The following is a 13,524-nucleotide window of genomic DNA, read 5'->3' as shown; positions in this document are numbered from 1 at the left end:
TCTGTTATTTCCACCGCTACATCAAGGAAACACACTTATTTTTGTTTTTAAGTAAATAAGGAGGTATTCTCTGATATCTATTACTCTTTCCCAATCATTACAGCAGAAAATCATCCTACAACTTCAGTCTCTGTTTGCTTTTCCCGCGTCTTGCCATTTACTATGCTGATCTTAGGTGAGAAAATTCTCAGGTATTCCGCTTTTCTTCCAGAGGAAAATAAGACATTTGTAGAACAACAGCAGATTCAGAATATATGACGAGTTGCAAGTACAATGCCTTCACGAGACATTTTCCTCCCTGAAAGTGAGTGGGATAACTCTAGTTTTCCTACATGAAAATGCTCATGCAGCATGAGCAAACAAAGCATAATAAGTGCCAAATAAAAATGGAACCAATGAATAAACTCATAGAGTATTTGAATGCCTGTGTGTTCCCTTTTGAGATGTCCAGATCACCCAGCAAACACAATACAAGCTTTTATAGACTTATAATAAAGTGGTTACAAGTAATGGACATTTTTTCAAAAGATATAACAACAGTATTCCAAAAATATTTATTCAAAGTTTTCATTACTGTGTTTCTTTCCAGCACTGCTAAAAATTAAACAGTGCATTAATGACAAATTAAATCAAAGTCCATGACTCCATTTCCTAAATTTCACAATTAATCGGACCAAAAATAACATATTAATTTCTGTAGGATGACGAGAAATAACACATATAAACATTCCACATTATCAATAAATTCATGGTTCATTTTCACAAATGGAGTTTGTTTCAATTCTCAGCTGCTGGATGATGATTTGACTTGGAGCAAAGGCAATGTAATTGAGTAACAGCTGAGATGCGCTTGTGTGAGTGGGGCTGAAAGATCCATTGCAGGATTTCCAAGAGTGTGAATTACAATTCCAATGATATCAGAGGCAACTAATTCTGTTCTTTAGAAGTGCAGACATAAAAGAAGTTTGAGGTTTTCTTTTTTCGGGCTTTAATTGAGGGCTAGGTTGTAATTCATTTTCATCCCTGAGTGAGTGGTAAAAACATACACAGCAGGTAATTCACACCACCTCAAAAACTGTTGGTGCAGTAAGAAGACTAATCAGGGTAAGCTTCCAGTAGCAAATTATCAGCTACAAATTAAAACCTTGCCTCATGCTTGCTAAAAGCAACCTTCCTTTTCACCAACACATACATGTGAATATTAGTAACTGTTGGATTGCAGCAGGATGGGAAGATTAGGGATCCTACCTGCTTGCATTAAACAGAGCCTTGGGAAGGTGTGAAATAAACTAGACTTCAAACAATGGTAAATTTTGGGTTTAAAAATGAAAAGTCACCATAATCCCAGGTGGTGTAGTGTTTATTCTGAGAATGGAAATTTAATGTCACACTCAAAGTAGTAAACTTAGATTCTGAACAGAGTTTGAAACAGGTTTGCAATTTAAGTCCTTCTGGGTAAGCATTCTATTGAACCATATTCCTCAAAATAAATACAAAAGACTGCCGACAACCATAGGAATTAATTAAATTTCTGATGTTAATTAATCTCAAGGAAATAGAAAAGGATGGTAAGTTAAAAATTCTTTGATTTTTCTGGTTCTAAGCCATAAACTCAATGTAATCTTAAAGTGTATTTTTAGCATTTAACTTTCTCTGTGATTCTTACTTAGATGATGCTGAAAATTGTTTCAAGAAAGCTGCAAAGTGGCAATGATAATACATAAAGAGTTCAAAATGGCTGCACATATCTGATAAATATATACGCTCTATACATAATTATGTTATTGGCTTAAATGACCATAATTGCACCTTTTGGACTGAGATCCTGGTTTATTTCCAACTCCCTCTGAACAAAGCTGTTATAAAAGCAACGCAGACATGAGAACACAAATAGTAAAAACAGTGTGCTTTACTAGGGCTCATTTTCTAATACACCAAAATCTTGTCTATTTTAATTCAGTAAAATCAAAGGAAGAGAAAAATACCTTGTTGTGGATTAGCCAAATCAAACTTTCCTTTAAAAAAAACAACACACCCTGTGTGTGGACCTACCACAGCACTTTGTTTTTCAATCAAGCATCTCTATCTTTAAAGGGCACCAAAAGAATCTTTCTGGAAACCCAGATAAATCACTCAAGAGTCGCTGAGCTGATTTCCTGAATGCCAAAATTCAAGCCCGAAGCAAATTTAAACACTACCATTGAAATCTCTGGAGGGGGTGAAGGAGGTAGTGAAAAGAGTTTTAAAAATGGAAATCGTGAAACAGCCTTATGTACCACTGCACCACTCTTAATAGGAAGCTAGTGAGTCACTCACGTCTTTAAACTCAGAGGTGTGATGCATGTTGGACACTGATTGTGAAACATATCTGTATCTATATCATCTATATCTATATCTATATCTATCTATCGTTATTGATAGTCCGGCTTTCATCTGTATGATAAACCATTTCCTAGGATTCCACTTTGAGAATCACTTCCAGACAGGCACAGAGATCCTTCTGACTGCCTGCATCATAGAAATTCAGCCCAGCATGTGTGTGTGTGTGTGTGTGTGTGTGTGTGTGTGTGTGTGTGTGTGTATTCAGCTTAGTTTATCATTATCGCTTCATTTTAGGCAAAATTATCATAAATGAGGAAGGGTCAAGAGCTCTTGGTCCTTTTTCAAGAGATCTCTGTTTACTTTTTAAGACTTAGCTGCTTTGTCCACAGTTATACCTAAAGAAACAAATATCTTCTAAATGCTTCCTCTAAGTAAGTTAATGTGCTCTGACAAGAGGATTTTCTTGGCAAAGTGTATGCTTGTCAGAAGAGTATGTCCAAAATCTTATGATTTGCAATCCCAGTTTGGTTCTCCAAAGAAATGTAAGGCCAACCGAGAGCTCACCATGAGGTATGTGCAGTGGCTGATGGGAAACCACACTCCCTCCAGTACAACCACCTCCGCAGCTGAGCTGGTGCTCTTGGGTTTAGACTCCAGTGCAAGCAGAAAACAAAACCAACCTGGGATGTCCGCCTTTCTCATTTTAAGGGTCCCTGAACATTTCTGGGAAGAGTTAAGTGATACATAAGACTCATTAAATCTACTAAGATAACTATTTGATGTGTTACTCAATAGATGAAAACACAAAACTGTTCTTTAAAAATCAGTTAAATTGCCTGAAGGAACAACAAATTCATAGATCAGCCCATTCTTTATGTACTAAAGTGCAATTTATGGGGCTAAACGAAAGTAAATGTCATACCTTTAATTTCGTAAAAAGTTATGTACAAGTCTATTATTCCACATAATCACATAACAGAGAACTGCTACCTTTATGCTCAGTGGGGTGCCATTTTATAGACTTTAAAATTCGCTAAGTTCAAGCAGCTTTCGTTCTAAATAATACATGTGCTAAATATGTCACATTAAAAGTGCTTTTGGCATGTAAATGATCCGTTTTCTCATAGAAATGCTTTTAAAAGAATCTGAGCTCACTTTTTTTTTTTTTTTTTTTTTTTTTTTTTTTTTTGGAAATTCTAAGTGCATTGAATTTCATTGTCCTACAGAACCATGCAGAGTTGAGCGAAGTGAACTGCAGGGACAAACCAGCCGTTGTCAGCCTGTGTACTTATGTATCATTTGAACTGTCAGAAGTATATAGAGTTCTATTTGCTTCAACATTATTTTCTGTTCCAATGCAGGCAAAATTTTCTCTTTCGCGCTCTCTCTTTTTCCCCCAGAACTCAGCGTTGGCAGGCAGTTCCAGGTCTAAAAAGTTAGACATTTACTGTTAAAACATAAGGCACGTGTATGAACAAGTTTCCTGTGTATTCATTTAATTCTTCAAACTCTTTGCTATTTCTTCTGTTCTTTAATGCTGAGCAATAAAGCTGAGGTTTTAAGGGTGATTTAAGGTGCTTACCCACCAAAAAACTAATTCAAAAGTCTTGTGCATAATATGAATAAACTGAAAGAATAATCTCTCTCTCTTGCAGCTTCATTATACTGCTGCATACGGAGAAGCCTGCCCAGCCGTACACACAACCTACGAAGGGAGAGTCTTTCAGAACTTCTGGATTGATTACTCCTTCTCCCTCTTTTGTAATGCCATGTAGTAGAATTTGATGATATCAGCTATCTTCTGCTTTTAGAGATCTTTGCTCTCAGTTATTAAAATAGAGCAATGTAAATGCAGCTTGATATTCATTATGCAGTTTGTACAAGTTATTTCTCATAGACAATTTAGCTTCAGGGTTCTCCTAGAATTTTAACTTCACCATCCCTTCCCCATATGAAGAAAAAAATGTCTCAAGAAATAACTGAGAAATGATATGTATAAACGGCCTGAGATCAGTTATAAGCAAAGAAGTTGGTTTTATAATTCATAGTGTAATCCTAAAATGTATAAGTAAGAGTTTAAAATAAGAGTAGGGTCACCAGATTTAGTAAATGAAAATATAAGACAGCCCCAGTGAAGTTTGAATTTCAGATAAACAACAAATAAGTGTGTCCCATGCCATATTTAGAACATACTTATAACTAAAAAATAATTCAGTTTCTCTGATAGTCAAATTTAACTGGACATCTTATAAATTATGACAACTCTATGAACTTAGTTAAAAAGTCTACCTTAAAAAATACAAAACTTTTATATGAACAGATCTATTTAAATACTTACATAAGTTAGGCAATCATTTTCTATTATACCTACACAATTTACCCACACTGATACCAGTACATACCTTTTAGCTTTAGAAGTGGATTCCTAAAGAATAGGTTCAAATCTTTTAATTGCATGTGATTAGCCAAGAGTGCAGACAAGCAAATGCAGTAAGAGAAGAGTTCCCTATTATTTGTTCATCTGGAATGTGAAAAATTGCAAGGGTGTCTGTTTTGTGGATATCCAATGATTCCTTCTCTCAACTTCTCCATTTTATCACTTAAATATGTTTGTATGAAAATTCGTTTCCTCTAAATGTACGATTGGATTTCAATTTCCTAGTTAAATCAGACTATTCTATTAATGGGAATTGCTTTGGGGAAGAAGGCTTACATTTAAAGAACACTTCTTATGAGCCATGTACTTCCATTTTCTTCGCTTTATTTAATCATTGCAAGAACCCAAAAAGCTACATACCGATTATTATCCTCATTTACAAAGCTAGCACAAGTTACAGAATAAATATGGGCAGTGGTATGACTGGTAGCCAAGCAAACTGAATGGCAAAGTCCATACTCTTTCCACTATGAAAGGCTGCCTCGGAATAGTGGGCTGAATCTTATTTCCTTCTGTCTCTTACAAGAGAAGATTAGACTTGGGGAAACCAGGACGGTAAAATTAGGATACACGTCTTGCACTAACTCAACACTGTTAGGAGAAACACTTACTTTTCCTATAGCTGTTCTTTTAGCAAACCTAAAGTAGATGAGTTAATGAAAAATTTTCTACAACTAGGACCTTGGAATGAGAACATTTCTTCTTACATTTTTTCTGCCCTTTAGGTTCATTTCCATAGCACAGAGTAGTAAGAATTAGATACCTATGGAGCCCAATGTTAAAAGAAAAGTCTTAAACCACATCTACATTAAGCCTGCAACTTGTGCATAAGCCCCAGAAGCTACTTCTTTGGATCAGTCCCCTCTACAACCACTGGGAATTATTCATTAGCATTCACAGTGCGGAAAAACACATGAGTAACACCACTGCATTTTGTAAAATGCAATTTTTGGCAGGCTGACTAAAATCTTGGCAAGCATTACCATTTTCCCAAAATGTATTTGCATATAGGCTTACTGATTTTTATTACTCTACCTGGACGCTCTCCAAATTCTCCCCGTCCCTAAACTTAAATAAAGCACTTCAGTAAAGGTTTCTTATAAATGAAAAAGCACTATTAGAACAGGTGGAAACATGAAACTAGTACTTTATGTATTATAAAAGAAAAGCCCTAAAATATATTCAGAGGCATTTATTTACTATGTTTTTAAACTACATTTATTCTTGATAAAGTAAAAGTGTTTAACAGGTTACCAGAAAGAAAATCTTCCTAGAGAGTGATTCAAAGCATTCTACGAGGAGGGTACAATTCCTAACAAAGTTGTGTGGGGACAAAGAAGAGACCCTGTAATTTTTGTTCTAATACTACCACCAATCATTGAAAGATTATAATAAGCTAATGCCCACGATTCACAAAACTGATGAATATAGAATATTCATCTCTGAATATAGAAATATCTGATATGTAAATAATATATTATACATATGTCAAATACATATATTATTTTTTTCAGAGTTTGTTATGCCACTAGGCAAGCAGATGTACAAAAGAAACAGTGACAAACAGTACATTTGCTCTTTCTCGACTATATTTACAAAAGCAAACATAACTGAAACAGAATGAGGAGACATTAAAAATACGACTCCCAGTCTTTTGATAGTGTAGAGAGGGATAATGACAGAGTCCACCAGAAGGCCAGTCTTGCTTCTCCCTTCTTGTTGATGCCATCACATCAACAAGCTTTTGAGCAACTTAGAGAATATTTAAGAGGATGAATTGAATTGATGACATCGCTGACCTTACAAAAGGCAGTGTTACAGCTCTCTGATATGTCTAAAGATGTTAACTGCACAAAACAATTCTCTTTTTATATAAAGAGTTTCCAAATCCATTGTGAAATGATGGAAATCTTTTTCTTTGAATAATTTTTCTTACCAAGCAGTTTTACCAGGAGATAACAGTCTGGATTTAAAGGGCTTCAGCATGGTTTTTTGATTAAAATGCTGTGCCACTTTATAATTTGTCTTTTGAAAATATTGTCTAACTTTTTAAAATACAGACTGTGTGGTTTTTTTTCCATAATTCATTTTCTGCATTCAAAGACCGTGAGAGCAGGGTTGTATTTTTTAAGAAAAATAGGTGCAACAATATATTTAGTCTATTTTACAATGCTGATAAGAATTTAAGCACAAGGACTCATGAATTTTCAGAGAGATGGTATTTTCCTTCACACTGCTGAACGGTCAAGTTGCCCTCAAATTGTAAAGTCAATTTTGCCCTTTGAGGAAAGGGTTAAATGTACTCATAAGTAAAGTTATATGCACAGTGTGTGTGTGTGTGTGTGTGTGTGTGTGTGTGTGTGTGTGTGTACACAGACATATATACACATACATATATACACAGACATACACACACAGCCTTTGTGACCAGGAAAAAATTAAGATGACTGTGGCATTTAGAAGTTTGAACACTGATGTAATTTGTTTTTGTACCAAGCTAGAATTAATCTAACGTGTATTATCATGAAGTTTCCCAGACTTCAGCTTTATTACTGCAAAATGGATACTCCTTCATGAACAAGGATGGCATTTGTTAAACCCAAGAATCAATTTAAACTGCAACAAGAAGGTGTCAAGTTAGATCTAAAGGAAAATCTCCTGCCAGTGTGGTTATCAGTAGGTTGCCTAAAGAGTTTATAAAATTTTATCTTTAAGAGAACTTTCTTCGGGTACCACTGCTTGGGCAATCTTACCATTAAGCTAGGAGATGACCCATCTTTCACTGAGGTTCAAGTTCCTTATAAATAAAAAGAATGTTGGAGGTTTTGTTGTTGTTGGTTTTGTTTATAATTACCTGTTTTAAAGAATGAAGAAAATTAAGTAAATATCTGTCCTTTATCTGCAATTTGAAACTTAAAATTTTCAGAAAACCAAGACGGTTGTAACTCATTTGGTAGCAACACAGACCTAAACTGATATGAATATGTACACATTTCACAGCAGAAATATTAATATAGTGATTACAGGCACTGCCCAGATGCCACTAACAGTGTTAGTAAATGTATAAGACATACGCATTGTATACAGTTTCTAAAAGTCAAAAACTGTGATTCTAAAATACATCTGGCCTCAAGGAGTGTAGATACAAAGACTGTGGGCCCATGTGGACATTAACAAACCATTCTTCTTTCCTTGGCCTTTTAGGAAATTAAAATATTTAAATCACAGTTAAGTAGATGGTTAGAATGGCTTGACCTAAAGTCACTTAGTTCATCTGTTGAAGTCTTCATTTCAATGATTATTTATAAAGGTGGGAAAGAATAAAGTTGCTTATAAAAGTATACTTAAAGAGGTCTGAAAGTCAAAACAGTCTAAATAAATTGTTGGGCAATATGCCAAAAAAAATTTCAAGACGTTATTGGAGTCAAGCTGGCAAGTTATTGGAGCACACTGATATGGCTGTCTGCAAAAAATAGAGGGCACGGCTTGTAAAAAACAATCTCACCTAGAACCTGACTACAACAGAATTCGTATTTACTTATTCACTTACAGTCTTTATCCACAAAACAGACCTACTTGCATTGATCATGGATTTTTCTAGCAGAGTGTTGTTAAGGATGAATGAATGTGTTTAAAGAATGGTGTATTAATAGTAGTGATGTCCCTCTCTGTCCAGGCCTGAATAGGTTTTGCTCAACAAGACAATTCCTATTTTTTAGCTAATAAGAATAACACTGCTTGGCGTCAGACGAAACACAAAACAAGGAAGGGTTTAGACACTTGCAGTCCCTGAGGTCTTGTAACAAAGGGCAGGGATTGCATCTCCTGGGTCCTGGCCTCATTCTTACATCAATGATTATGTTCAACCTCCCTAAATCCCTTCAGTGCACTGCTTCATTTCTTATTCTCAACTGTTGTGTCATGAGCACCTGCCAAGTTTCTCTTAAATTCCTCTTGGATGAATTTTCAGGCAGTTTCCAAAGTATCTCCCTTTTGTGATAAGGACTCTGCAATGTATTTCAGGTGAGGCATTTAAAATCCCACTCATAATTGTTTGAAATCTTCCCTCATTCAAGCTGTCAGAGTTTGACAGCCCTGGTTCTGTTGTTATGCACTATTAAATGGGAGCTGCTCTCCAGCCTAGGGGTACCTCTCTTTTCAGTGGTGGGAAAATGGGTGAAGCTTATTGGGGATCCTTGGGGAAGGCAACACAGTACAAATGGGAGTTTCAGCAGGAGGAATAAAAATAAGAAGTCCCTTTCAGAAAGCTCGAACCTACAAAATTTTTAAATGTGTTGACAATGTTGCATTTTGATGCTCCCATTTCTATTTCCGAGTTTCAAAATAACTTTAAAGTGTGCAATTTTATAGGTCAGGATATAAGAGAGGCACACAGTGTGTTTGTGTGTTAAGTTTGGGGCTTTCTTAAAAGCCACAGAACAGTAAATGTTTTGAAGATACTATTTTCTGCATTTAGGTGAGGGTAGAGATAGGGGAAAAGATACAACGGCTTTTTCATCTGATTTCTATTTCCGATAAATACCCTAATGACTTGTGCTGTAAGATTCAGAGGTCATTAGAAAGCAGTATTACTAATCTAGATGGAAACAAATTTCAGTCTGGGACAGTAATATATCTTACAGCTCGTAAACACATTGTATCCAATTACCTTGATATGCTTTACATGATAAGAGCAATTACAAAATATCCGGAAGAATTGATGTGCTGAGGGTAATTATTTTAATTTATTCACACCTAGATACTGAGTTAAGATATGAGGTATACTTCCATCAGCAGTTCCTTCTTCTGGAGATATGCATTCATTTATTCACTCATTCAGTAAACATATCATTAGTGTTTTTCAGATATTGTGCTAAAAAGGTACTATAGAATACACAACAAAGAAGTATACACTCTCTCCTAAAGAGCTTTCATTCTAGGAGAAATGAAGCTGTATACATAAATAACAGTAACAGTACAAAATGGAATAAGTACTGTAAGAGGCGTACAAACTACCCCTATTACAAAAAGCCATGGGAATGAAGAGAGCATTTCTAGCTAGGGAAGCTTCTGGGAAGAGGTAAACTTGAGCTAGATGTGAAATTTGAGTAGCAGGGGGCAGCGGAAGGAGACATACTTGAAAGGAAGAGAGGAATCCAGGCTGAAGGATGATGTGAGCCAAGACAAGAACACTGGGAAGGACAGGGCATACACAGGGAACAACAATTGACAATGTGGTGTGGACCAAAGGTAGAGAAAATAAAGGTGAGTAGAGGGAGAGAAGGCTGAGGAAGCTGGCAGCAAGCCAGGTCATGGGGAAAGCTTGGCAAAGCGCAAAGCTAAGGAGTTTGAACTTTATTAATAAGCACTGGGGAGCCATTAAAGGTTTTTGAGAATAAAGTGACATGAGGATATTAAAAAGATTAATCAGTCAGCAGTGTGATGAATAGACTGGAAAGGTGAAAAAAACCGAGGCAGAAGAAGAGCCAGGCAGCCACCCAGTCGTGCCGAGTGAGGTGAGACCAGGGAGGGAGGACCCAGAGCAGTGGCAGCAAGAGTGGGCGGCCGTGGGTTGGAGAGGCTGAGATCTGAGCGTGTGGGCAGGCTGAGCGGAGAGGAAGGGCTCGGCGGAAAAGGAGAAGTGGAACACACAAAGAATGTGTGGGGAAATGAAGAAGAATGTATGACTCAAGGTGGGGGCAGCCAGCACACAATGGGAGCAAACTGGATTTCCTGAGTGGGAGTGCTGGTACTCGGCCAAGAGTGAGGACACGGGGCACAATCAGAGATTTTACAGAGAAGGAACAAGGTGTAGAACAAACAATGTGAAGAGAAGATTGGAGAAGACTCTAGAAGCCAAACGTGGAGATAGACAAGTTAATATGCCCTACTCAAGGTGATAGTGCATGCAGTTATGTTAGAAGCTGTAAGGGAAATGGGTAGCTAAGAGTGTGGCAAATTAGAAATTCCAACAAAAAAAACCCTCTGTGTCATAAATATAGGCAGCTCCACAGAAAGTGGCAACATCATAAAAGTCAAAAAAAATTAGAAAACTACTTAACAATTTGGTATAAATGAGGTGAAACTGTTTTATATGAACTTTCCCTACGAAATTGGTTGTCACTGTGTATATCATATATATGAGATATGTGTGTACAGTATATATGTAATAGGGCACACCTTACTTTACTATTAAGTGACACATATTAAGTGACTCTAACATGTGATCCACATTTTCTTCCCACATAAAACTCCCTGTTCACTAGAAAGGCTCTCTGTTCACAAGAAAGGTATCACAAGCAAACAGTGTGGTCAGTGGGGAGCAGTGATGATGCCTTTAGGTAACATTCTCTGAAACCTATTGCTCAAAGACAGGTGTGGAAGGCAAAAGTCTTCCTCCTCTTCACAGACTTGATACTTGTCCTCCAGCTGCAGGGGAATAGGTTTATTAATTTAAGCCCTCCTTACCACTGAAACACAGCTGGCCCTCCATTTTTTTCTTTAATTTTCACAACTATGGGTTTCCACTCTAAGTACAAATGCATGATATTAGAAGCAGAAGGAAAGGACTTTGCCTTCTACTGTACATTTTCTAGGAGATGAGCATGACTGTGTTTTCAGAAAGATGTAAATTTCATCAAGCATAATGACCTTAAAGGAGAGGCTATAATGACTATGTATTTGTTTTCTATAAATACACATACTGCATATTATATAATTTGCACTTCACTTTTGGAAGAAGCAGATTTTTTTCAAGCAGCTAATGTACAAATAGCTACCAATTGTAAAATTCTCTACTATACCTACAGGTATATCCTGTATCTTCCCTCTTTCCAGTCCCTGTCATCTCCCGCACACATGCACTCTTTTGATTTCATGGTATACATCAACTGATTTCATTGTTAAAAATAAGGAAAAGAAAAGCTTTATGTTTCTCAGTGTTGACTCTGATAACATATACAATGAAAATAAATTATAAGTTATACATTTAGTGGTACCTTGTACTAGAATACTACACACACACACACACACACACACGTACGCACTGACACACACTGGTGCTTAGCAGTGTCTTGGAATAAGAAACAAAGTAGATTAGCACATGGAGAACTGGCAGCCAAGAAATGTAAAATGAGTTACATTTAAAGAAGAGATTAAAAGGAAAATCCCTATTAGAAAATCCTTCTGCCTCTCTTTGGAAAGTAAACAGTTAACTTAGCATACCTACACTGCTTAAACCCTACCCTTCCTTGATGTAGCTCCTGGGAGAAGAACTCTGGGACTTTGGAGTATCCTGACAAGAGTCTCTTTGTATATCTGAAGCTTAGGGCCATAATAGTTTAGGCTAACAATGGGATTTATGGTGAATGCCTATTTTTGCGTGCCTGGGCTTTGAGCCACACTGTAGCAGTTTGACCTCTAGCAGCCTAGAGACTGAATAGCTAAATTCAGTCAGGATGGTGTTACATGCCTACATAACTAACCCTGCACACCAAGGCTTTGGTGAGCTTCCCTGGTTGAAAAGACTTTCCAAGTTTTACACACTTAGTGCTAGGAAAACTCAGTACAAGCCATGTGACTCCATTGGGATAGGACAACTGGAAGCTGATTCCTGGTTTCTTCTGGACTCTGCCCTAAGCATCTTTTTCCTTTATATTGTAATCTGATGTGTGTTTTGTTGTGACAAAAAGTAACAGTGCATATAACAGCTTTCCAAGTTCTGTGAGTCCTGCTAGATCAACAATGAACCTGACAGTGGTCTTAGGAAGCCCCAAGACAATGTATTTTCTATTCCTCTTCCCTAATGTATTTTTTCATCATGGCGTTTAACACTACCAAAATTATTCAATTACATTTTGCATGGCATTTATACCTTATCATATTATACATATTTTTCATATTATTTCTTTTTTAAAAAATTTTTAATGTCTATTTTTGAGAGAGAGAGAGAGAGAGAGAGAGAAGGAGTGCCAGCTGGAAGCAGCGGGGTGGGGGTGGGGGTGGGGGGAGACACAGAATCCGAAGCCGGCTCCAGACTCTGAGACGTCAGCACACAGCCTGATGCGGAGCTCAAACCCATGAACCATGAGATCATGACCTGAACCAAAGTCAGACGCTTAAACAACTGAGTCCCCCAGGCGCCCCTTTTTCATATTATTTCAATTATACTCTCTCCCCATGCCCCATCCAAACATACAAACACACAATTAAATATAGATTTCTTTGAGGGTAGGTAATTTGTCTTTTTCACTACTAAATCTCTATCACACAGAACAGTAGCTAGCACATACAGGTACTCAGTAAATACCTGTGGACCGACTGAATGAATGAATGAAACAAATACATGGTTATATATGAAAAGGCAAATCACAGTCTAGTTTGCCAAGCACCATCACCATGTATAAACAGACCTTCCCACTGGGAAAAGGTAAATCTCAGTCTCCTAATGACTTTTAGCTTGGCTATTAGCAACTTGGGAAACTTGTCACTTTACTTGCTTTTCCTGTCCCTGCAAAGGAAAGCACACCCAAAGTGCTTAATTAGAATAAGGACTAAATGTGAATTATTCTTATTATTCGGCATAATGGGTGAGCAAAATTCCCCTAATAATTACTTTGCTACATAACTATCATCTTCAGGTAAGCTCAACCCACTGCTCCACGTTTACTACAGGCTTTTGGTTTAAAAAAAAAGACTAATTAAAAATTAATTACAATTAGAGTAAAGACTCTGTTTTGTGTTAAAAGAGTAAGGCAAAAGGTTAA

At 36.8% G+C, this 13,524-nt stretch overlaps 1 long non-coding RNA gene across 2 annotated transcripts in view; it reads right to left on the bottom strand.

The window, feature by feature from the left end:
* The window catches only part of LOC111560835, a 334,796-nt gene extending 322,144 nt beyond the window's left edge, over window positions 1–12,652 (bottom strand). The window contains exon 1 of one of the 2 annotated variants that reach the window (XR_006599337.1): window positions 7,513–12,652. This is a non-coding gene — a long non-coding RNA (uncharacterized LOC111560835). The other variant, XR_006599336.1, reaches the window with a different exon arrangement.
* Window positions 12,653–13,524: the final 872 nt, after the last annotated feature.

The sequence above is a fragment of the Felis catus genome, chromosome B3, assembly GCF_018350175.1.
Source record: "Felis catus isolate Fca126 chromosome B3, F.catus_Fca126_mat1.0, whole genome shotgun sequence".
Lineage (NCBI taxonomy): Eukaryota > Metazoa > Chordata > Mammalia > Carnivora > Felidae > Felis > Felis catus.
The sequence above is the reverse complement of the archived record's forward strand: the minus strand, read 5'-3'. Positions and strand labels throughout refer to the sequence as shown.